The sequence below is a fragment of the Artemia sp. Qi Xiang Cuo genome, chromosome 2 (genome assembly GCF_049724085.1).
Source record: "Artemia sp. Qi Xiang Cuo chromosome 2, ASM4972408v1, whole genome shotgun sequence".
Classification (NCBI taxonomy): domain Eukaryota; kingdom Metazoa; phylum Arthropoda; class Branchiopoda; order Anostraca; family Artemiidae; genus Artemia; species Artemia sp. Qi Xiang Cuo.
This window is the reverse complement of record NC_142795.1, coordinates 61,020,500-61,046,691: the sequence shown is the minus strand read 5'-3', so window position 1 is coordinate 61,046,691 and position 26,192 is coordinate 61,020,500. Positions and strand designations below refer to the sequence as shown.

Genomic DNA, 26,192 nt, shown 5'->3' with positions numbered 1-26,192 from the left:
TAAAAACTTTTAGAAATCTATTCATTGATTATTTTTGTTCCTCAGAATCTCTCTCAATTTAGGGCATCTTAGGCTGAAGCAGACATGAGGTCCGTTGCAAGAAGTACATTTGAGGTCTCCGTTACACGGTGCACCTTTGTTACTAGAGTGTGGTCCGGAACATCTTGCACATCTGGGACTGTTTTTGCAGTTTTCAATGAGATGATCGAAGCTCTGGCATCTGAAACGCCTTCGGAGGGCCTCCATGTACTTATCTACCCGGAAAAAGTCGTATCCAAGCTTGATTACGTTAGACATTACAAAGCTCATGATGTGTCTATTTTTGAAAGTCAGTCTGATTGTTTTACTTCGTCCAAAACAGAAAGCTTCCTCGAAGAGGCCTGGATTATATTTGGCAACTTTGCTAGCATCTACTTCTATAGGAATTCTTCTTATTATGCCATAAGATTTTTCTTCCCTGAGTTTGCATTTGATGCAGCTGCCACTTGGCCAATTTGCCGAAAGGACACTAGGAGCTTCAACACAAAAAGCTTTTGCTTTTACAACAGCGCTGAATTTAACTTGTAATTTATTGTTTTTTAATTACCTGACCTCTTGAATCCCATCTTTGGACTGAAGTTGACTAAGTCTTTGTAGTCTAGTCAGGAGATCCATTGACGGAGCTTCTTCTATAATTACAGTACAAGTTGGAGGCTTGTTGTCCGCTAGGGCTGTAGCTCCAGCATCTGGGCAAGTTGTAAATTTAACACCCGTCGTATACTGTTTTATCACAGCTGAGCTCTTCAGATCCCGAATTTCGCCTAGCAGGATAGAGAAGTTGGTCTCAGGGACCTGTGGGACTTCAGATGGGTGAGTGATGACGAAAGTTTGGAAGTGGGATATTATTCCCATCACATTCAGCTGGCAAGTCTAATATTTCTGATGTTGCTGAGTCTTTTGTGCGGCTTCTTTTGGCTATAGCTACTCTTTCAGGGAATGCTAGTTGAAGGAGTTCGAATTTAGCGTGCGTCGCGTAATGCTGCTAAATCAAAGAAGTCACAAGTCATTTTCGACAGCAACGTTAGATTCAACTTTCTGTTTGACTGAAGAAAGTTCAGGGTTAGTTTGAGGTATAGAGACGTCTTTGCCATGTTGAGCACCGATAACCAAGGGAAGCGTAGGTCCTCGCTACCTAGTCCTCGCTACCTATTCTCCGCAATTTAAGGTAGACTCCACTCCCCGCAGGTACCACGGCACTTGCAACAAGTAACCTCCCCTCTTCTGCTTGCTTATTCGGGAAGATTAGAAAATTGGCAAAAATAGTCATCAAAATTTTTGATTTGAGCTTTTCTGTTTTTTTCTGAAAATCTTACATAGCAGGGGAAGCGATGATTCCCGTTCACCTAAGCCCCGCAATTAAAGGGAGGTCCCTCCCGGCGGGTAAGCCGGCCCTTGCGACGGACAACAGTTCCTCTTCTGTCCGCTTAGTAGTAAAATGACCTATTTTGTTATCGGCACTTTCGTCTCAGATTTCGACACACTGAAAAATATAGCACCGACAGTGTTGTATCGGCAAAACTGCGTTGGCAACCAATTATTGACAGCATCGCAAAGATAATTCAAATCCTCTGGGAATTCAGGCTTTTAAGTCTATTTACGGGGAAAAGGGAGATAATTCACAGGTAAATTGTATTTGAAAAGACACTAAGTGTGTACTAATCACTTGTAATAAACAAAAACTAGGAATAATGTCTTTGCCTCACAATAGAGTCAATAATCCATTCTGTTATTTTCACTGTAACACATGTGTTTGTTTATATCTAAAAGGGTATATATATATATATATATATATATATATATATATATATATATATATATATATATATATATATATATATATATATATATATATATATATATATATATATATATATATATATTTATATATATATATATATATATCTATATATATATATATTTATTATATATATATATATATATATATATATATATATATATATATATATATATATATATATATATATATATATATATATATATATATATATATATATATATATATATATATATATATATATATATATATATATATATATAAATCTCCGGCATTTTTATTGGAGGGGCAAGAGGGGTCCATATCTGGATAGTCAAAGGGCATGGGATGCATATCATTTTTTTCCTCCACATTATGGGGGGGGGGGGTAAGTGCCCCCTTGCTACCCCCAGACGACGCCCCTGTATATATATATATATATATATATATATATATATATATATATATATATATATATATATATGCACATCATCTTAAGTATTGGGGTATGCTTATCAAGTCCAATAACAGTACTACTACTACAAACAACTCACCCCAGCACCATGCCAAATGAGGCCAACACAGCTATGCACGCCCCCCCCCCACCCCATCGCAATCCACACAAAGGCTCCCTCTTTACACCTTCCAAGAAAGTTTCTATTCCTCTTAAATCTTTCCTGATGACATCCTCTCTAGCCAACCACGGACGACCTGTTTTCCGTTTAGCCATATACAGTTGGCCAAAAAGGACAATCTTTTGCCCTCTCTTATCTTTCATCCACAGAAAGTGCCATAGCTAAATCAACATTTACTACATCATAGCCCTAAAAAGCTGGATTGAACAGCACTTTTTGTACAGCCTACTGTTTGAAATACGGTCAACCGGTCGGGTACCAAAGACAACCCATTGGCGATTTTTCGGCGAAACATCAACTTTTTCAAAATATCAATTTTTTGAAGCGCACATGCTTCAGAATCATCATGACCACTGTCATCAATGTCGCTTCCAATATTCTAAACTTGGTTTGCAAGATTAGATAAATTTTCAAACTTATTCTAGCACCCTGAATTCGCAAAACCTCTGAAATTTCATTCATTTTGCTTAAACTTTCATGTAGGATGCTTAAATAATCATTATAATCTAAGTACAGAAAAGCCTTTCCTCCCCATTTCATTCCGTGTTCTCCCATTGCCATTGCTGTGCTCTTTAAGACACATCCGTCAAAATTATCCATATCAAGAACGATATAACACAGCCTGGTTTAATACGCTTAACTCCTGATTTAATACGAAACCAGCTGCATTTCTCATTGCCTTCCTTAACCACAAAAGTGTTATTCTCGTATATAGCTCTCATCAATTTAATGTATTTGTCTGGTATACCGTACAAGGATGAGACCGTTGCTAAAACTCTCCTATCCACAGAATCGAACCCTTGCTCATAATCTATAAAACTGACTACCAAAGGTCTTTGACAACCCAGGCCTTTCTAAAACCACACCATTCTTCTCTCATCATTTTGTCAACAGCATCTCTTAATCTAAAAAGCATCATATCACTAACAAAATTGCAACCAACAGAGACCAGGCTAATGCCTCAATAATTACCACACTCACTCTTATCACCTTTCTAATAAAGTGTTTTAATTAGGATTTTCCTAAAGTCACTAATACCCTTTAAACTATTAGCAAAAAAGCTAATAGATGGATACAATATTCCGTCTTTGCTCTAATATAAACTTGATAAAACCAATCTTTGTTTTAGGCGAAGAAACCTATTTAGAATTAGCAACGTGTTTTATAAAAGCCAGTTTCTGGATCATATTTCTTCTGAGTGATCTGATCCTGCGATCCTAATTTGGAACAAAAAACAATTCCAAACATCCTCACTGAGGAATCATAATTAAGAGAAGTAATATTCACAGCAACATTTGGTATGGATGCATGTTTTTGCCAAGTAAATAGCATTGTTTTGGTTTTGGAAGTGGAGATAGATAAACGTAATCCTTCTGAGAAGCAAGAGATAAAGTTAACATCTTGTTGAAGATCTTTGACTAATTCAAAGATATTGCGTTGTACCTTCCATATTACTGGGTCGTCTGCATAAAACCCAAACGACGCATCCTCCTTCTCTCACTGTAAAAGTCTAAACCTACTGCGTGATTGGCACTTTACTGAAAATTATATGCATCTTGAACAGTCGTGGAAATTATAAACAACATCAAATTGAATATTTGATATATAATGATATTCGTTGTTGAAAGATCCATCAGTTCAAGAATTTATTTCCCTCTATTTTATTTTCATTTTCAATGCTGTAAGAACTGGAAAAGAAAATATTTGTAATACGATTCGTTTTCAGTGAAACGCCAATGACCCAGTAGGTTTTTGTTTTTTATTTACAGTTAAGGATAGGGGCAGTATCCAAACTCTTGTTCGTAGTAAAACTATATTCGTCTTGAACAACTTGGGAAAGAACTAATAAATTAAACTGAATATTTGATATATAATGATATCAATTGCAGAATGCTCATCAGTTCAAAATTTTATTATAACTTCAATGTTTATTTTCAATACTAAGTACAAAAGAAAATATTTGTAATAAAATAGGTTTTCAGTCAGAAATGTCTGACTTCTGTCATATCTAGATTGTTTTTTTATGTGAGGATATCCCAATTTCCCTAAAAAAAATATGGAGCCGTTTTCAAGAACATACATACATACATATATAATTACATACATTCACAATTTTTGCTCACATATAAAGATGGTTGCCTATATGTTTTAATTTTGATGTCCTTGGTACTTTAAGTTGTCAAGGTTCTTCGTAATTAAAAAAAAAAAAATACTTACCACAACAAAATGCCGTCTTTGACAGCATCAAAAAGCGATTCTTCCGTAATCGGTAGTAAATGATTCAAATCTGAATCCTCACTAAATTTCGCATTTATCCAAATAGAAAAGGACGAAGTGAAATTGTGCGAATCCAGTTCTTCAGTGCAAAGTAAATGAGTTGCAGCAATTCTTTTCAAAGTCTCTATAAAGATAAGTTAGAAAGAATAACTCATTTTTTATTTGCCTTTAATTTTTTACTTCCAAAATTGTTTTATGCTTACAGCATGTGTTTTCTTCTAGATGGAGGGGCAGTAGCCCTCGACTCTTCCCTCTGGTTACCCACACCAATCCCATGTGGATATTATTGTATATTAATATATGAATACTAAAAAATATTCAATATATTAGAAATTAATTTTAAGTTTGGAGTTTTGATCAACTAATACAAAAGATAAATTTTTCCAGCTTTCTGAAAAATATTGATTATTTATAACAATGATTAAAATATTGATTAATTACGATAACCCTTTGATTTAAAATAGTCTCATCAGACCAAAAATCCATGTCTGTATGATACCTTTATCTTTTAAATCACAAATTAGACGCTGTTCACACTGATCATATTTCAATAATCCACTAGATCATTGAAATCTAGCTAGAATACACCACTCCAGGGCATGATTTAGGGTCTGAGTTCATTCCTGAAAGTTTCACTCTCCTAGTGCAACTATTTTCCAAGATAGTGAAAAGCACCTCAGCTAGAATCATTCCTTGTCTAGATGTCCAAAAGGCTAAGGGTATGAAGGTGAAGCTTTCTGGAAATGTTGAAGGGAGGGTTGGACTAAATCAAAACACGTTGTGTGTAAACCACAGTATAAAGATAATATAACAGTAAGCTTAAGGCTGATGCTTTTTGGCCCTTCATTCTCGATGTGTACAAACAGCTCCTCCCACTTAATATTTCATTAGCGGGTTAGTATGTATTTGCTATTCACTGAAAAATGTTTCGAAATTGTATTATTCGTAATTGCGAAAGCAGAAAGAAACTTGGTGAGCTGGCGAAGTGGTTTGCAACTGTCCCATCTCAAAGGTATGACTTAATTTATATACAAATTATAACTTAATCTATTATTTATGTACAGTGGACTTATAACTGAGTGGCCTATGTAGTATTTCTAAAAAGGGGGCGAGGGTTGATTAAATTTGTGAAAATAAGGAAATTTCTAGTGTTTACTTCTAATCAATACTGCAACAGAGAAATAGCCGACATTTCATAGTGGAGAGGGATCCACGAAGTGGCGGGAGTATTTGAAATTTGCCACAAAATCTTTTACCACAAAGGGGCAACCAAATAGTTTTAACACAGATAAATGCAAATACTGAAAATCACAACAAAGCGAGTATTTCAAGGGGAAAAACGCCTCTCTTCTTCAGCGCGAAATGAAAAAATATAAGCCCCGCGTGTGCCGAAGAAAAAACAACCAAAAAAAAAAAAAAAACGCAGAAAGTCAATGTGAATGTGAAAAAAATGTCAAATTTCAAAAAAAGACTCATTCGATTGGAAATTCAAAGGACTAATGCTCTTTTTAATAGTCAGAAGTTATTTAAGGACAACTAACCCCCCTCTCACGCCCACCTTTTCCCCAAACACCATCCAATCAAATTTTGAGATAGCTATTTTGTTCAACTTAGTTGAAAGTTTTGGAAACTAGGTTTTTAAGGATGACAGCTACCCTAAATTATACCCTGGGGCAATATAAGGTTTTTTTTTATAGAAAGCGTTGTCGTAGAAGCTTCAAAAAAGGGCTTATTCGATGGGAAATTGAAATGGCTAGTGTCCTTTTTAATAGTCAAAAGTAATTGGAGGGCAACCACCCCCCTCTCCATTTCCCCAAACACATTAATCAAAATTTTGAGATAGCCATTTTTTTAATGTAGTTGAAAGTTCTGAAAAAGTAGGTCACTGGGGATGAACCCCCCCCCCCCCGCACAACCTTCAGGGCAAGGGTTGTTTTAAGGTTTTTACAGATAGCGTTGTCGTAGAAACTTAAAAAATTTAAAAAAATTTTGAAAAATTCAACTTTTTTTCCGATTGTGGGGCTAAGCTTAGGCAACGAATAGGTACTATTTGAAAGATAAAAATGGTTTTAAACGATTGTTTGCCAGTTATTTCAAGCAAATTTATGGTCCTATGTCAATTTTAAATTCTTGGTCAACCTTCTTAAGACCATAGGCGGGTGAGCTTTGTTTGCCTCTTTTTGAATTCATGATCAGCATGCCTAAGACTCTAGGCAGGCATGCCTTTCCAAAAACTACCCTGACAAGTAGGTGTCCAACAAGAGAGTTATGCATACTCCTGCCATTTACCCGTGCCCCATCCATTTAAACATTTTCCTCTCAATTCTGTCTTGGCTTTTCTCTGTATACAATTACCCAGCGTCTTGATGCAACCTAATGCAAAATACTTGATACCTTCAATTTACATTTTTTAAATGTAGTTGAAAGTTCTGAAAAAAATATGCCAATGAGGATGACATACCCCCCCCCCCCACAGCCTTCAGGGCAAGGGTTGTAAGTTATGCCCACGGGGCATATACGGTTTTTATAGAAAGTTTTGTCGTAGAAACTTCAAAAAGGGCTCATTTGATTTGAAATTGAAATATTCGAAAGTGAATGGAGAGCAACTAACCCCCCTCTCACGCCCACCATTTTCCCAAGCACATTCAATCAAAGTTTTGGGATAGCCATTTTGTTTAACGTAGTTGAAAGTTCGATAAATTATGTATTTGAGGATGATAAACCCCCGAGAAACCCCGGGGCAAAGGTTGTAAGTTATGCCCTGGGGGCATATAAGGTTTTTACAGATAGCGTTGTCATAGAAACTTCAAAAGGGGCTCATTCAATTGGAAATTGAGAGGGCTGGTGCCCTTTTTAATAGTCGAAAGTGATTGGAGGGTAACTAACCCCTTCCCACGCTCACCATTTCCCCAAACACATCCAATAAAAATTTTCAGATAGCCATTTTGTTCAACGTAGTTGTAAGGTTTGGAAATTATGCCTTTGAGGATGACCCCCCGTCCCCCCCCCCCTTAGCCCTCGGGACAAGGCCCGTAAGTTATGCCTTTGGCGCATTAAGCGTTTTTATAGAAATTTTTGTCGTAGAAGCTTAAAATAGCTCATTTGATTGGAAATTGAGAGGACTACTGCCTTTTTTATTAATCAAAAATGATCGGAGGGCAAATGTCTCTCTCCACCCCTGTCATTTTTTCAAACACTTCCAATCAAAATTTCGATATAGCCATTTTGTTAAGCCCATCAGAAAGGTCTGGAAATTATGTCTGAGGATAACAAATCCCCCAGCCCTCAGGAAAAGGGTTGTAAGTTTTGCCATGGGGACATATAAGGTTTTTATAGAAAGTGTGTTCATATAAACGTAAAAGGAGGCTTATTGGATTGGTAATCAGACGCTCTAGTGCCCTATTTAAGAGTCAAAGTGATCAGAGGGCAGCTACGCTCTCCCCCCTACACACACGTCATATTGTTCTGAAATACGTCTAGTAGAAATTTTGAGATAGTCATTCTATTTAAAATAGTCTAAACATCATATAACAAGGCTTTTGGGGTTGAAACAAACCCCAGAGACTAGGGGCAAGGGTTTTAAGTTAAGCCCAGGGGGTATTAAAGGTTTTTATGGAAGGGATGGTTGTTCAACTTCAGAAGAGGCTCACTTTTTCCCTGAAAAAGACTATATCAATATAAAACGAACATTCAGAAACCGAATTTCCAGAACTTTCAACTACATTGAACAAAATGGCTATCTAAAAACTTTGATTGGATGCGTTTGGGGAAAAGGTGGGCGTGAGAGGGGGGGGAGGGGTTAGTTGCCCTCCAATCACTTTCGACTATTAAAAAGGGCACTAACCCTTTTGAATTTCAAACCGAATGAGCTACTTTTGAAGTTTCTACGACAACACTTTTTATAAAAGCTTATATACCCCCAGGGCATGAGTTACAATCCTTACACTGAGGACTGTGGAGGAGTGTCCTCCTCAAAATCATAATTTCTATCTGGAAATCAACTACGCTGAACAAAATGGCTATTTTAAAATTTAGATTGGCTGCGTTTCGGGAAATAGTGGGCGCGAAATGGATGTTAGTTACCTTCCAATCACTTTCGACTATTAAAAAAGCACAAGCCACTCCAATTTCCAAATGAATAAGTCCTTTTCGAAGTTTCTACGACAACTTCTTCGATATGAAGTGCCCTGGTCTAAAGAAAAAAAAATAAATACATTATATAAGATTCATTGAGCTTAGTTTTGATCGTTGAAGGCTACAAGCCTGAGAAAATTTGCCTAATTTTAGAAAAAAACCGGGAGAAAAAACCCCCAAGAGTAAATGAACATTAATAAATATCACACGATCAGAATCGACGGATCAAATAACTCTAATTTAGAGGTATCAATCCCCTCCTTCTCAAAAAACGTGAAATTTTACATATTTTGCCAATAGAAATATCCCAGATGCGTGTTTTTTTCCCAGGGGCGATTGCGTTAAACCAGTGGTCCCACAATATCGGGAGAGGACTCATTTAGACAGAGATTAAAATTGCTAGTGCTCCTTATAGGTGACCAAAAAGATTGGAGTGCATCTAGCCCCCGTCCCAGGCCCCATTTTGACTAAAGTAGCTTAATCCAAATTTTGAGGTAGCCATTTTGTTCAGCATAATTGAAAGGTCCAGTAACTACGCCTTTGGAGATAACTTGAGCCCCCATAGCCCGTGGGGACAGGTCTTCAAGTTCTAAAACTTACGCATTGTTTACGCATAGTATATATTATTGGGCGGAGGGTTACTTTTTCGCTGGGGAATTTTCTGCGGGGAGAATTTTCAGTGGGGAGTGAAGTTTACAGTGCTGAACATTAAAGAGAAAATTTTGCACGGGAGGAATTTGCTAGAATTCCAATGCGATTTTTTTTTATAAGTCCTGCTTTCTATTTGCCGACTCAGTTTAACATGTAAAGATGTTAATAGTAATTGTCTGGGGTAAATTTTCGCCAAGATTGGATTGTCTAGAGGATTTTTCCGTGGAGGGGTAGCCGAATTTCCCGGCATTATTTAAAAGCGATCAGAAGTAAATTAAGCACACGTTCTTTTCAAATGAAAATAAGGAGCAACATTAAAACTTAAAACAAACAGAAAGTATTACTTGTATTAGGGGTGCCCCCACCTCAATACCTCACTCTTTACGCTAAAGTTTGACTTTTTGTCCCAGTTCTTCAAGAATGACTCCAGAAAAGCAAGTTTCGGTTAGCTAGAACAATAAGATTTTTTAATAATACTAAAAAACTTTAGCGCTTAGAGCAAGCTATTGAGGAGGGGACTACCCCCCTCATATACGTAATAATTTCTGTTCGTTTGAATTTTTAATGTCGCTCTCTACTTTCAGTTGAAAATGATTTTGTTTCTATTTAATATCGAATCTTGACAACAAAACAAAGTTAATTAGCTTAGTTCGGTATATAGCATAATATACCATTACAGTGGGACTAGGATGCTTCTTCAAGGGTAATGATTGGTATATTTGGAATTTGTGAGCTAAACGGCAGAGCAAGGGGAGTGTTTATCTTTTGACTGCAAAGCTAGATTTTCATCATTATTCTCAAACACTTCAACTTAAAAAATCGATAATTTCACTTAAGGCCAATAACTAGGCCTGGCAATTTGTCACTTAAGAATTAGTGGCAGCTGCAAATGCTTTCTTCAATTAGATATAACTGTAATGGATGCTACAGGTAGAACATTATTTTCCTGAAACCAAATTCTCTTTGTCTTTGAAATTTAAAAATCTGCAGTAATTGAAAATTATCTCTTAAATTGAGGACTCTAACTAGTACTGTAGGCAAAATATGCATTAACATGTAGCATTTTTAGAGTTTGGTGCAAAAAAAGTTTTTCTGTGTTTAAAAAGACTAATAGATATCAGACAAACAAGTAAATCCACTTAAAGCTATAAATACCAACAGCAAAACTGAATTAACATGAAAAATAGGTTTGTGATGCATCAAAAGCAAGGTCACATCACAAGCCTTTCCTATATCTGCAAGGTTTTGACCTTGAAAATTAAACTTCATTCACCTGATTAAGACAAGTTTGATAGTAGGTTCTACTCCTTAAATGGAATAAAAATCCCCAAAGCATTTTCGCTTGGTGGTTGGTATTTTGAGGTGATTGGTTAGTTGTTGTAGTCCTTTAGATGTCAGTATATGCATGACAGAAGGCGAAATACCCTTTTTCAAATGGCATATTTATATATTTTTGTGTCAAAATGTGCATTCTATTCATGCAAATCGAAATTCACATCTAAGGAGAAGTTACATCACATCTTCTGAGCAAGAGAGGGATAGGTGTGCAACCCTTGTCTTTCCTACAGAAGAACTAAACAAACAAAGCAGTAAATTCTGACTGGGTTGGCTAATATTCAGTAATTATGAATTTTTTGATAGCGTATGTGTTCTAAAAAAGGAAATGGTGGAAACAGGGGCTATTAAGAACTAGGCTTAACAGTAAATCCCAAACTTTGATGGATTGTAGAGGGGGGGATGGGTTGTTTGGGTAATCAACTTGGACAAACTCTAAAATATTGGATATGATATGACATGCTTTTAAGTATTTTTATTGTAGAAACCCTCAGACCCCCTGAGTTTCAAGGTTTATGGGTAGTTTAGTTCCTACCTATATTTTCTACTGCCCAAGCTTAATAGATTTTTATTACTTAAAATTTTTACTGCAGTAGCTTAAAGTATTCCAAATTTTGGAACATCCTGATAGTTTCTTAGAGTAAAATTTGGGATACTTCCTTTTTTGAGGGAAGTATTAAATGAAGTATACATTCATTCTTCATTGCAGGTCATCTTCAATGGTCCTATGATGAATAAAAAATAGTCACCAGTAAGATGGGGAAAATCTTGAACACCAAATATTGAAAAATGTGCAGTTTAAATTGGTCAAGTTCTATCAAAGGCTTTGTTTGCAAATTAAATCATGGATCAATACCAGTGATCCTCTTCTGAATCAATACCAGTGATCCTCTTCTGAATCAGCTCAAATGTGTCGATTTGACAATCACCATTTCTGGTATGATTCCTCTTTGCTTTGGTGTACAGTAGATTTTCCGCAACTTTTCATTTTAATGGAGAATTTGTCAACACCAAGTGGAGGATGCTTCAGTATATTGATGATGACATCAAAAAACCCTCAAGCTCGAACCTGCGTGAGTTTGGTTGTTTTTAGGGTTTTGTAAGAACGAAGGTGGAAATTTGTTGTTCCAGACCCTCCCTAGGTTCGTGGCAGCATTGATGTCCCTGCCTTACTGCAGTACTTCAGAAAAAAAATAATAGTTTTCTCCGTTGAAGCTAATTAAGAGCCCCCTACGAAATAAGCTGGGCCCAACATCATTTTCTCTCTCATGCATGTGCAAATGTCCGTCCCAGATACATTCTGGGACATTCCTGATGCACTTATGTCAAAGGCAAAAGCGTGGGAGAAAACCGAACTAAAAGAACATTAATAATCAAAACTCCTTAAACTCAATAATTTGTTTTTATAATTAAACAAAGCCATTATGTTTTGTTGTCAGTTGAAACATTGTATTTTGTTATTTTTCATTCAAGTTTAAAATTTAGTGTAACTTTTTGCTGAATGAAAAAAAAATCTCCATGTTCTCAGAAAAAATCATCGAAGGGCAAATTGGCAGTGACAAACTTTATTGTACCAAATAGGCCCATTATCTATTAATTAATTTTTATAGCTAAGCATTTTCGTATTGTAGCAGTGTATTTTCATACCTAATTTGAGGTGAATTTATGCTTACTATTGGTATTTACATACTTAGATTAATTTATGCGTGCTACTGGTCACTGGTAGTCTCCAGAAAAAAGAAAAGCATTTTTCATAACAAACGAATTTAAAATGCTATTTTCACACGGACTTTGTTCACAGAGCTAATTAAAATTTATATTTTAAGTTTTCATTCCCAGAAATTGCATATATTTGAACTTCAAAGAGAAAGAGGAAATTACTTTAAAAAGAATTCCTTGACTACATTGGATTTTATGATTATTTTGCATAAAACAGACCAGATTACTCTCGAACCTGTTCAAAAAAAGGTGACAAAATGCATAAAGAATCTCAATGATAAAGTGTATGCATGCCAACTGCAGAGCCTGAACGCACCAACTTTGACATGCCGTCGACACAAAGGCGATACGACAATGACCTATAAGTTGCTCCAGTCTGACAACAAAGATGTCTTTGAAACTGTCTGGTTGTCAAGTACCAGAGGTCATTCAGCAAAGCTGTTCACAAGCGTGCCAAGACAAAAAAAAATCTTTTACAATCAAATCATAAGTCTGTGGAACAGCCTAAGCTAGAGAATGGTGAGATCTACAATAATCGATAGCTCCAAATCAAAACTTGACAAGAACTAGGTGACAAAACCATGGCTCACTCAATGGGATGCAGTAAATGTCCCGCGGCTCCATCATCACAAACTGGCGTACATTGGATTTGTCTATATTTCCAGCAAATGCACTTTAGGTAAGAACTTTAAGAGCCATTGAAAAAGTAAAGTGGGGTTTTTAGTAATCACACTAAAAAGGGATACAATTCAATAACCAATAAAGTTAAACTGTATTGTTATAGGATTAAAGTTGAAATTCCTCTTTAAGTGATAATCAATAAGCATTTTTTTTTGTCTTTAAGGATTATTTCAAGCTAAAATCCAGTCTGTATAACAGTAGGCCTAGAGTAGCTTAAAGAAATCTTGGTACCTTAGGTAGGCCAGTCAACTTTGAGCTGGTAAGCTAACAGGTGCAAAGGGTCTGCTGTATTTACCCTCCCTTGCATTTTAAAGTACTTTGAGACAAGACTGGAGAAATTTAGGATAGGCAAAACAAGGAACATAATCACCAAATGGTAAATGGTGATAAACTTTTCCCCATTTGCGCCAATCACCACTCTCATAAGTTTCTTATATTTAATGATGTCAGCCGAATTTAAAAAGTTTAATCTTATCTTTAAGAAACTGTAAGGTCATTCTTCTTCTATTTAACAGCAGGCGGGCTTTTCAGTGATACTATTTAGCCCTTTTCCTTTTGCTTCACTCTGTGGGCTACAGAGCTACTGGCTTGATTGCCTCATATTTATTAGATAATTTCAGATATCTTTCAGTAGATCTTTCGACTCAAGGAGTTCAATTATTAGATGACAGATGTCGATTTCTATGCTCTGTGTGCAGGTATAGTTGGCAAGGCTCTTGGCTGATAGTGAGATTTTGTGGTGTTTGAGGCATTTAAACAGTTTACAAAGCAAGGTATGTTGTGCAGACGTCAGTATATTACATTCAAATAGGCAATGGTCAATTGTTTCATTATTCATATTGCAATGCCTGCAAAGAGGGGACAGGGGAATTGAACCACTTGAATTAGAAAACTTATACGAGAATGCAAGAAAATTTAGTCCATTTGTTCCAGAACAAATTCTATGATAAATTTTAGAAAAATACTTATTGGGAAAGGGGGAAAGGATAGGATTAATCTTATTAAAATTAATATCTGATAGCCTCAATCGGTAAATATCTCTAATCAGGATTGGTCTCCCACTTGGCTGGTCAATATTTATAGCATTTTTTGCTATTTCATCAACCTCATGATTATCACTTATGCCAGAGTGGATAGGAATATACTAAAAATAAGTTCTTATGCCACTTGAAGCAAAATTATCTATAATACTGAGACAATGATAAGTGTCAATGTCCAACTTATACTGAGGAGCTGAGGCCAGCAACTCAAGGCTTGATAAAGAGTCAGAATATACAATAATATTATTTGAATTTGCAATCAAAGGTTGGTTTTCTTTAAGGTGTTCTAATGCCATGATTATCGCAATTAACTCAGCATACATTATAGATAAATTATTATATAATCTCTCGCCCACTGCAATTTTCAGGTGAGGAAGGAAAGCACCATTTGCTACCTTCTCATTAATTTTTGACCCATCAACAAATATTTGGAAGTGATTTTTATAGATAATTGTATTAAGTTCAGCAAATTTTTTCTGGACAAAAGCAATGGGGGTTTAATCTTTATTCCACTTTGAGAAATCAGTATCTATTATGGGAATTGACCAATTTCAAGGAGGGGATTGGGGAAAGTGGGTGCAATAGACTTTGCTGGTACAGGGAACTTCTTCTGAATATTGGCATACTTATCTGCTATGCCTCTATACATGGCTGGATTTCTTAACCAATTATGTAGGGTGTGTGAGCTATTTGATTCAATTTTTGTAAGATGTTTTGTCAAGAGAAAGCTACGTCTCTCCCTTATTGTTATTAATCCTCTCTCCATAAGCAGAAACTTGATGCTTGTGGGTTTCTCAAGACCATATATGAGACGTTTTGTATCATATTGAGTTGTTTCAATTTTTTGCATCCGGGTCTTTGCAAAAGCACCATAGACGATGAGCCCATAGTCAATATGGGGTCTTATATGTGATTTATAAAACTGGAGTAAGGTTTTCTCCTTACAGCCCCAGGGTGTGGAAAGAAGTCTTTTTGGTATATATGTTTTTCTATAGCATTTTTTTATTGTGTTTGAAATGTGGAGGTGGAAATTAAGTTTTTGGTCAAGCATGAGACCTAGGTAATTAATATGATTATCTTCTGGAATAGTTGTTTTATATAGAGTTAGTTTTGCATTAACATGGTTTCGCTTTCGATGAAATTGGATTATTTTTGACTTGGTAGGTGCAATGGGTAAATCTGAATGTTGAGAGAATTTTTCAAATTGGAAAGAGGAGGCAACTGAGGACTGCTCTTTGAGGTAGGCCTTTGGTTATTGTCTTTTGGGGTGAAGAGGCTGAACCAACACAAACAATGAAACTTCGCACTCCTATAAAGGATTTTATAAAAGATACTAGCTTGGGGGGTAGTCCAAGGTTTGCAAGTTTGTTTAAAAGGATTTGGTAGTTCATATTGTCATATGCCCCTTTCAAAATCTAGGAAAGCTGCAACTAGGACATTATTTTTTTAGAATGATTCATTTATTGCATTTGTTAGCAAAATGAAAGCATCTGTTGAGGAGTGGTGTTTACTGAATCCAGTTTAAGTGTGAGGGATCAGATTATTTTTTTTCAACAAATCAGGAGTCTGTGATAGATCACTTTCTCCATGAATTTCCCCATCACAGGAGTAATCATTATGGGCCTATAGGACTCAGGGTTAACTTTGGGTTTATTTTTCTTTAGGATTATTAGGAGGGACAAACATTTCCATATATTGGGGAACATAGAACATGCCCAAGCGTGATTATAAAAATTTAGCAGTTCTTGTTTGTATGAAGGGGTGAGATTCTTTATCCATGTAGGGTGTATATTGTCATAGCTGCCGCTCATTGTGGTCTTAATATGATTTATTGCATTATTCATTTCCTGGATTGAAAATGGACTAGTTATATACTCGGATCCTGGGCGTGGTTGGTAACTTGGATTCATAGGAATTGAGGACATTTTTCTTTGATTATTTGTTGTTAGCTTATTAACAAATAGAGTTGAAAATAGGTCAGCCTTTTAATTATCATTGTTATAATGGGTATTACTAAGTGTAGGCTCATGAAGGGGAGGTTGGGATAAATCTGTTTACCGCAGATGTGGCTTATGAAATTATATATAATTGGTCCATGCGTTTCTCTGGAGAGATTATTTGCAAAATTATTCCAGTAGTTATATTTAGCATTTATTATAGTCCTTTTTAGATTCGATTCTGCTTGTAATTTTTTTAAATATGTAGTAGGTGATGGTTTTTTTTTATGAATTCTGTCCTAGCTTCCTTTTTTATTCTCCATTTATTTTGGCACTCATTTGTCCACCATGCTTTAGGAATGTGTTTAGGGAAGGTTTTCTTGGGTGTTGTCCTGAGGATAGCATGATTAGCTGTATTTATTAGTAAAGATGTCAAGACTTCAGCATGTGTGTCAACTGTTGTTTTTGAAATGCATGAAGTTTGGGTGAAACTTGTAATTTCATCATTTAGCTTATTTTGGAACATAGACCAATTTGCTTTAGTGTTGATATATTTGGAGGTGTGTAATAGAGTTTTAGCAGGTTCATTTAGGGAGCAAACTATAGAAAAGTGGTCAGTACATTGACTATCAATTTTATTTATATATTTTTTATTCAAAATATTTAATGACACAATTTGTAGGTCAACTATGGAGAATCTGCCACTTTTAGGGTTGAAATATGTATTCAGGTTTGGAGGGGTAGCAGCAGCTAATTCATTATTATTTGAAGTCATATGCTCAATCAATTTACCAGCTTTATTTGCTGGTTTATTCCCCCACAAAAAGCTGTGGGCATTGAAATCTCCACAAATAATGCTATTTTTTAACATATTAGAATTATTTATATAATTAAAGAAATCCATGGCATCTGTAGTTTGGCCATTAGGGTTATAAAAGCTTATTATGTATTATTCAGCCAAACACTGATACCAATTGCATCAACATCATTTGCAAAATCTAGAAAATTGATGCCACAGAATTTTATATTATTCTTAACTAATAAAGCTACTCCACCTCCTTTTCTCTCTGATGATCTATCCTTTCTCAGGATAGTATATCCCAGAGACTTAATTTGTTGATTTTGGGTTAAATGATTTTCCTGGAGGCAAACAATATTAATGGCATTATTATTCATAAAAGATATTAGTTCATTTAGCTTATTTTCAGTGAGTGATCTTATGTTCCACTGGAGTATTGATATGTGTTGTGTTGTTGATTTATTTTTCATATGACTGTGTATCAATGTTCAGCTTTGTTAAAAGTAAAGCAAGATCTTTATTTGTTTGAATGAGCATATCATCAGGGATGTAGATTTTTGCCAATTCTGCAATGATTTTTGTTTTCTGTAGTTGATGTATGTTCATGGCCTGAACTGCATTACAGTTTAGAATGAATAAGCATATATTTGGGGATTACACGTTTGGTTGTGCATCCTGTTTGTCAGTTAAGGGATTAATTCCTGGTAGTGTTTCTGGTTTGTTTCTTCTTGGGAGGGGGGGCAGGCTGAACTCATCTCACCGGACTAGGTGGCTTGTGGACTTGGTGATTCCTTCTGGTTGTGTGTGGATGTGAGCGAGGGGGCTGAGAGGATGGTGTTTTAGACAGGGTACTTGATGCATTGGGGGCGTTTGTCGTGGGGGTTTTTGTTGGTTTCATTACTGGTCATTTCTGAAGCAAATTTTAACTTACGCTTCTTCTTCTTATTACACTGTTTCTTTGATTTCCTCTTTGAAGGACCTTATTCACCAGACAGAGCACCTTCTGAATCACTGCTTAGTCTTTTTCGTTTTGCACTAGCATCATGACCATTTGGACTATCTGAACACAACCTGGATTGACTCATTGGTTGACTCATGCCAATTGTTGTGCTCTTCAATCTTTGCAGGACCACACTATTCAAATCAAACTAAAAAAAAAAAAAAAAAAAAAACATAATTTGCACAACAGCAACTTGTTAATGTGAAAACTGAATATAGGAATACTGGCAAATTTGTGAAATAAATCATTTATTAGCACCAATACTTGTCACTTCCAACTAATATTTATCCTTAATGGCTGGGCACATGTAGCTGATTTTGGGAACTAATTTCCAAATCCATGCCAATTTCAAAAGAAATTGGCGTCAATTGGAGGTTTCTAGTTTTCTAATTTTCAGCACCAATTTACAAAAATTTTCTAGTTTTCAGAGCCATTTTACAAAATCAGACCCTTATCAGGAATAAGAAATAAGACACATTAAACAATAAAACAATGATAATAAAAACATAAACTTAATGTATAGCTAGGGTAAATACTTGGTTTTGGGGAGCTACCAATAATCAGGAATAGCAATCAAACTAACACACAAAACTATAAATTATCGAAATAAAAATATAGAATCAGGAAGATTCAAGTCATAACCAGGTTAAAGAGGGTGAGGGGGATATAATTGTACTTCTGTAAGACATGAAATTTCAGTGTTGAACTAGCTCTCAAAGGGAATACACCTGTTTGAACTTTTGAATTGATTGAACTTATTCTTTAACCTTGAATTAATTCAGTGATTACAGAAGTTGTGCAATTGGGGTGTTTGCCAGATAACGTCATAGCAGTGACAGTTTTTCCTTTTTAATAAGGATAATTTTAATATAGAAATTTGGGATGTCAGAATAAAGTGGAAAAAACTGACAGGCTACCATGTTCCACCGGCCCCCCTCCAATAAAGGTGTCTGCCTCTGCATTGCGTGGTCCTGTCTACTAAAGATAAGTCTCTTTTCGAGTTATTATATATTTTTTTCATCATGGTACAGTTTCAGAAGGGAAATTTAGCAGTAGCTCAGTTCAAGGGATATCCACTCTGGCCAGTCTGGATTGTTAACATAACAAACTAAAAAGAGTCTACACCAAAATGAATTGTTTTTTGCTATGGATCCCATGATTTTCAGACTGTGGTGGAAGAGAATCTTCTTTCATATAATGGAAATTATGCAGAAGCTTCAAAAAAAAGCTAAGGGCATTAGTCATGCTTTTTGTGAGTGTGAATCTTCTCTGGATCTTTACTATACATTTATGAAAAAGAAAACTGCAAAAGGTGCAGGTACTGATTCAACTGCTTTGAGCAAATCATCTGCAATCCAAAAGCAGCTTACTTTAGTCCAAGATAAAGTTACAAAGCTTAAATTTGGCCTAGTAAAAGAAATAGATCAGGGAAAAGTGGTTTCCCTGACAGGAGTAGCAGGTTCATTGCGAGAAGCTGGTCTGAACCCTGAACTGATTGTTTTGGATTCAATCACTCTAGAATACTATATAAAGTTTGAGAAAATAGAAAAATTGTTTTCATCTCTAGATAGCCAGATTCAGTCATCAGAGCTTTGGGTGGCTACTATTGAGGAAAAGCTGGATGATTACAAACAGGAGCCTTTACTTGATTCTTTAGTTTTTTTGGAGTGAAGCAGGACCCCGGAAATGACCTGGGTACTACTGTTCTTGATATAGTGAAGAAAATGGGTGTAAATGTCCAGAAAGAACAGTTGTTGTCTGTAAACTGTTTCAGACTTTTGAACGCTGCCCAGAATATCCAGACACCTATGACTGTTGCAATTATTGTGAATTTTGCAACAAAAGATATGGTGTATATTGTTTTCAGCAAAATCAAAGCTGACGAAATCGGGTGCATTTGTCACAGAATATCTTACAAAAATGAAAAAGACGATTTTTGAATATCCAGACACCTATGACAGTTGCACAGTTATTGTGAATTTTGCAATTAAAGATACGGTGTATATTGTTTTCAGCAAAATCAAAGCTGTCGAAATTGGGTGTATTTGTCACAGAATATCTTACAAAAATGAAAAAGGCGATTTTTGATGGCGCAAGAGACAGATATGGAGTAAGAGACATGGGGTCTGATCATGGCCGTGTTTACAAACGTGAGCAGGGTGATGGCCACCCAACAAAAATCCACTCACTTGTTGACACTCTTTATTGTCTTAGAAAAAGTTGATTATTTATGTTTTATTTTATTTGTTTGGAATTTGAATTTGAAAAAAAGAAAGTTCCAATTAGTGTGGTGTATAAGCTGTCCAATGCTCACCTGGATGAGTTTGTAGCAGGTTTTGATGAGCTGATGAGGTAGGTTTTGTCTACAAGAACATATTTTTTTTTTAATGAGCAAGTTCTCTACTCATTCTGCAACCTTAATTGATAATATTTTTGTGGGACCTAGCTATTTGAGCCAAAGCTACTAAGATACAATAGTATATCCAGGCTAGGATCACCTCCCTGTAATTGCTCACGTAACATTTCTTAAACAATGATGTATCCCAGCTAAGAAAATACTGAACATGAGCTGAAAAAGCAAAATTTCAGTAGCTTTGCTGAAGAGTTGAGCTGTATCAAGTGACACTTCGTCTTGGAGATTTCTGGTGATTTGTCTCAGGTGTATAATCAGTTCATGTATATTTTCCAACCAATTTATGAGAAAACATGTCCCTTGCATTTGACCAAACACAAGAGGGATGATCAACCCAAGCTGTGGATTATAGAGGCAATAATAGACAAGATGAAGAAAGGAACTTGTTATACAAGCAATCTCTTAATAGTCAGGATGACGCAGATTTTGCAGAATTTAAACAAGTGAGAAATAAATTGAACAGTATGAGAAGGCAAGCACATAAGTAGTATTTTGAAGAAACGTTTTCTGATAGCAAGGGAGAAACTAAAGCCACATGGCAGGTTATTAATGAGTTTATGGGAAATTGGAAAAGTAGTCAGTCACCTTGCATTGATATAAATAGAAGTTATGTGAGTGATAAGAACTAGTGATGCCATAATACATTCATTCATCCCTATCCCTTTTCCCATAGGATTTCAACAACATGCCCTCTCTGACTTTTCCCTTTTTTGTATAGAAACTCAATTAATAAAACTAAAAATACTTTTAATTTTTCTTCATAATCCTAGACACTTGTTGTGACTCACTCCAATTTCATGCCTGATTAAAACTTATTTCAGGTAATTTATTTCCTTGAGTTTCAAAACAAAGTAACTTTAACAATTGAAGAATGTATTATTTGTGAGGATACATGTAAAACTTAAATTAGGAAAGTGTAATGGGAAGTTGCAGCATCAAAAATAAATTTTGAGCCCAGTCAGCCTAAGAATAAATCTTCCCATCCATTTGACAAGTTTACCACTTTTAAATCAGAAAATAACACAGCTACAGAGACTCATCATGCTTTATCTGCTAATATTTTACATTTTGATTGCAAAAACATATGATAATTAAAAACAAATTTACAACCATTTACAAATCTTTTACCAAACACAGTGCTAAGAAACAAAAACAGAAAGATATGTCTTGCTCTAATAAAAAAAAAAAAAAAAAAAAAAAAAAAAAAAAAAAAACTTGCTACAAGCACTTTAACTCAGTATCAATGGGAGTATCAATAAGATTTGCAAGTTTTGAGTTTTTAAAGTGACTACAGATGTAGCCTAAATTGATTTAAAGAATCTTATTTCACCACCCTTTATGTCTACTAAAGATAGTTTGTAAGCTACCCCAGTAGGGCTTGCTTTAACTATCTTTGGGGAAAGTTGATATCATACTAATTAAAGAATTTACTTTTGGTCATTAGATCTATGTTAAGGGAAGATATGGTGCACTGTGAGAAACACTAAAGTAATGCATGTAAAAAGCAAAAAATAAGTGTAATCTTTAAGAACTTTGTCTGGAAGGAAGGAAAATGTCATAGGAAAATATGAACTTTGAAAAGAAAGAAAGAAAAGAGAATAGTAAACACAATATCATTTTCCCAAATGCCTGTGTGTGGATATTGTCCAAGTAAAAGTTGATTTTGACTAACTTTAGTTGGACTCAAAGCAACCTTAAAATTTGATCTTCCATTCATGAAGAAGTGGCAAACACAACAAATTGTGCTGTATTTTTAAAGCTTCTAATCAGGACACTGTATATGCATGTTTTTTCGATTTTGATAAGCAAATGCAAATACAGTACAGTCTATTGAGTATTTATGCATTAAACTATTGTAGTAGCAAAGAAATTATATTAATTCAGTTAGTATAATAACAAATGTCTTGTAATTGGGTGTAGGCAAAGTACTTGTTTCAATAAATTTGATTTAAGGCACAGTAAGTTTTCCTTCTATTCTAAGTTATCCTTGACATTCTATGGTCCCTAATATTCTTTTTTGTTGCTCCATAGAATTAATCAGCTATGGAGTTCTTGCTATTGAGGACAGAAATTAACTAAATTCCTCAATATTTTTTACAAATAATCTGCAATAAAAATTGGGCTATAAAATAAGCATGTTTAAAGTTTAAAAATTTAGTAATAATTGTTATTTTTCTAGTTAATGAGCTTATGAAAAGATGGGGAACTTGAGAACAAGAGACCATTATGTCCACCTAAAGAAAAAAGGGAGATCTCCAATGGATCTGCTGCTAGTGTAGGCTTAAAGCCACAAGTACTAAAGCTTGTACAAAGAATGAACTTCCTTTCTGAACATATTATAAAAGGAACCATAAGACAACAGGGGACACTGATCAAGATCAGTGGAAATTTATTCAGAGTGCGCAGGGGATATCTCTAGCGCAGTGTTGCCACTACAAATTTTCGAAACCTGTGAAAAAATGTCAAAAACCTGTGAAATTTGTCAAAAAACCTGTGATCACTTTTAGAGCGTTTTCAAGCCTTCTTACAACAGTTTACTTTTGGTATTGGTAATCTAAAGTAGCAATGCTAGAGTGTTACTAGCAAAAACACAACCCTGGGAAGATCTGCCTCTGGCCAAAAACGCGTCATGGAAAATTGAGGGGCATGCTACCCAGTGGTCTGTTCCCTGCATGAGTTCTGCAAGTATTTCCAGCTTTGGAATTATTACTAGCCTACATATAAATTAAATGTAGTGCTTGTTCAATTTCAATAGATGGCAGAAAGATATTGTCATGAGAATGTCAACAGAGCAAAATTTTATATTGATAGCACTACCTATCATAGTTGAAAGCAAAGAACAAAACATTGAGACTCATTTTCACTTCAAACCAATCGTCGCATTAGTTATACAAAAAAGATGCAAGTTGTTGATCTTTGGTAGCTACTGAGGATCTTTGGGTGCAACAAGGTCTGAATGGCTGTAGTAACAAAATGTCTTTTTTGACCTACTATGACATACATGGTTTTAAAGTTGAAAATAAAATACATAGTTCAATCCATGTGATCACCTCTGCATGTTTTTCCACATTGTGTAATGAAACCTTAAGTTGAGATGCATAACTCCTCTATCTTGCTGTTTTCTGAACATTTAGAAGTAACCCTCAGCTACTTAAGGCAATTGTAAGGCTGAATTATCTAGCTAAAGAGTCTTCACTAGATTTTTGTTTGATTTAAGTTAAAATCACGCAGTGTTGGATTGTAGGCCAATTTTGTGAGAAAGATCATTTATTTCTACTAATATTTTACCTTATCTGCTTATATTTGTACCTAGGTGTCATTTTATTTGTACCTAGGCTTCCCTTGGTGTGTCACTTTATTAACCTGCATTTTGAAGTTAGAAAATTTTGTATTCTAATTCCCAAGGGACTTGTCCTTTGTCTGCAAATTCAATATTAAAACAGCTGATTAAACAGCTGTGGCTTATTCTTCTTCTATTTCACAGCAGGCAGGCTTTTCAGTTGATACTATTTAGCCCTTTTCCTTTTGCTTCACTCTGTGGGCTACAAAGCTACTGGCTTGGTTGTCTCTTATTTATTAGATATTCTGAAATATCTTTCAGTAGATCTTTCGACTCAAGGAGTTCAAATATAAGATGATAGATATCTATTTCTGTGCTGTGTGCAGGAATAGTTGGCTAGGCTCTTTGCTGATAGTGAGATTTTGTGGTGTTTGAAGCACTTTAACAGTTTACAATGCAAGGTATGTGCAGACGTCAGCATACTACATTCAAATAGGCAGTGGTCAATTGTTTCATTATTCATAATACTATACCTGCAAAGAGGGGACAGGGGAACTGAACCACTTGAATTAGGAAAGTGATATGAGAATGCAAGAAAGTTTAGTCCATTTGCTCCACAACAAATTCTGTGATAAATTTTAGAAAAGTACTTATTTGGAAAGGGGGAAAGAGTAGAGTTTTTCTTATTAAACATAATATCTGAGAGTCTCCATTGGTAAATATCTCTAATGGGGATTGGTCTCCCACTTAGCTGGTCAATATTTATAGCATTTTTCGCTATTTCATCAACCTGACGATTACCACTTATACCAGAGTGGCTAGGAATATACTGAAGATAAGTTCTTATGCCACTTGAAGCAAGATTATCTATAATACTAAGACAATGATAAGAGTCAATATCCAGCTTATACTGAGGAGCTGAAGACAGCAACTTCAGCCTTGATAAAGAGTCAGAATAAACTATAATATTATTTGAATTAGCAATCAAGGGTTTATTTCCCATAAGGTGTTCTAATGCCATGATTATGGCACTCAACTCTGCAGACATTATAAATACATTATTATACAATCTCTCACCCATTGCAATTTTCAGGTGAGGAAGCAAGGCACCACTTGGTACCTTCTCATTAAGTTTGGACAAATCAACAAAGATTTGGAAATACTTTTTATAAGTAATTGTGTTAAGTTCAGCAAATTTTTTCTGGACCAAAGCAATGGGGGTTAAATCTTTAGTTCCCTTTGAGAAATCAGTATTTATCATAGGGATTGACCATTCCCATGGAGGGGATTGGGGAAAAGTAGGTGCAATAGACTTCGCAGATACAGGGAACCTCTTCTGAATATTTGCACTCATCTGCAATGCCTCTATAAATGACTGGATTTCTTAACCAATTATGTAGGGTGTGTGAGCTATTTAATTCAATTTTTGTAAGATGTTTTATCAAGAGAAAGCTACGTCTTTCCCTTATTGTTGTTAATCCACTCTCCATAAGCAGAAACTTGGCAGTTGTGGGTTTCCTAAGACCAAATATGAGACGTATTATATTGTTTTGTATTGTTTCATTTTTTTGCATCTGGGTCTTTGCACGTGCACCATAGATGATGAGGCCATAGTCAATATGGGGTCTTATATGTGATTTATAAAACTGAATTAAGGTTTTATCCTTACAGTCCCAGGGTGTAGAAAGAAGTCTTTTTAGAATAATTGTTTTTCTATAGCATTTTTTTATTGTGTTTGAAATGTGGAGGTGGAAATTAAGTTTTTGGTCAAGCATGAGACCTAGGTAATTAATATGATTATCTTCTGGAATAGTTGTTCCATTTAGAGTTAGTCTTGCATTAGCATGATTTTGCTTTCAGTGAAATTGGATTATTTTTGACTTGGTAGGTGCAATGGGTAAACCTGAATGTTGAGAGAATTTTTCAAATTGGAAAAGTGACTTTTGCAGCTTTGACTGTGCAATCTCAAAGGTGTTACCAGATGACCATAGTACAAGATCATCAGGCATATTGTAGATTTGTGTTGGGGAGATTCATGTCCCAGAGATACAAGGCAAAAAGAAGGCAGCTGAGGACTGCTGCTTGAGGAAGGCCTTTGGTTATTGTCTTTTGGGGTGAAGAGGCTGAACCTACACAAACAATGAAACTTCACAATTCTATGAAAGATTTTATAAAAGATACTAGCTTGGGGGGTAGTCCAAGGTTTGCAAGTCTAATTAAAAGGATTTGGTGGTTCACATTGTCAAATGCCCCTTCAAAATCTAGGAAAGCTGCAACTAGGACATTAGTTTTAGAGAATGATTCATTCATTGCATTTGTTAACAATATGAAAACATCTGTTGAGGAATGCTGTTTCCTAAAGCCAGTTTGAGTGTGAGGACATTACAACTCAACTTATTGTGCTGTTATGTTGTAACTCAACTTATTATTATTATTATTGAACCTGATGGCCCTTTACCTTCTCCACCAAAATATGAT

General features: G+C 35.4%; 1 long non-coding RNA gene across 1 annotated transcript in view; it reads right to left on the bottom strand.

Annotated features, from left to right (window-relative positions):
• LOC148955468 (uncharacterized) overlaps positions 1-26,192 on the bottom strand; it is a 257,094-nt gene that overhangs the window by 217,206 nt on the left and 13,696 nt on the right. Inside the window, exons 2-3 of the long non-coding RNA XR_016143085.1 lie at positions 17,953-18,169; positions 4,666-4,849 (exon numbers count right to left, since the gene is read on the bottom strand). This is a non-coding gene — a long non-coding RNA (uncharacterized LOC148955468). The remainder of the gene's footprint in view (positions 1-4,665; positions 4,850-17,952; positions 18,170-26,192) is intronic.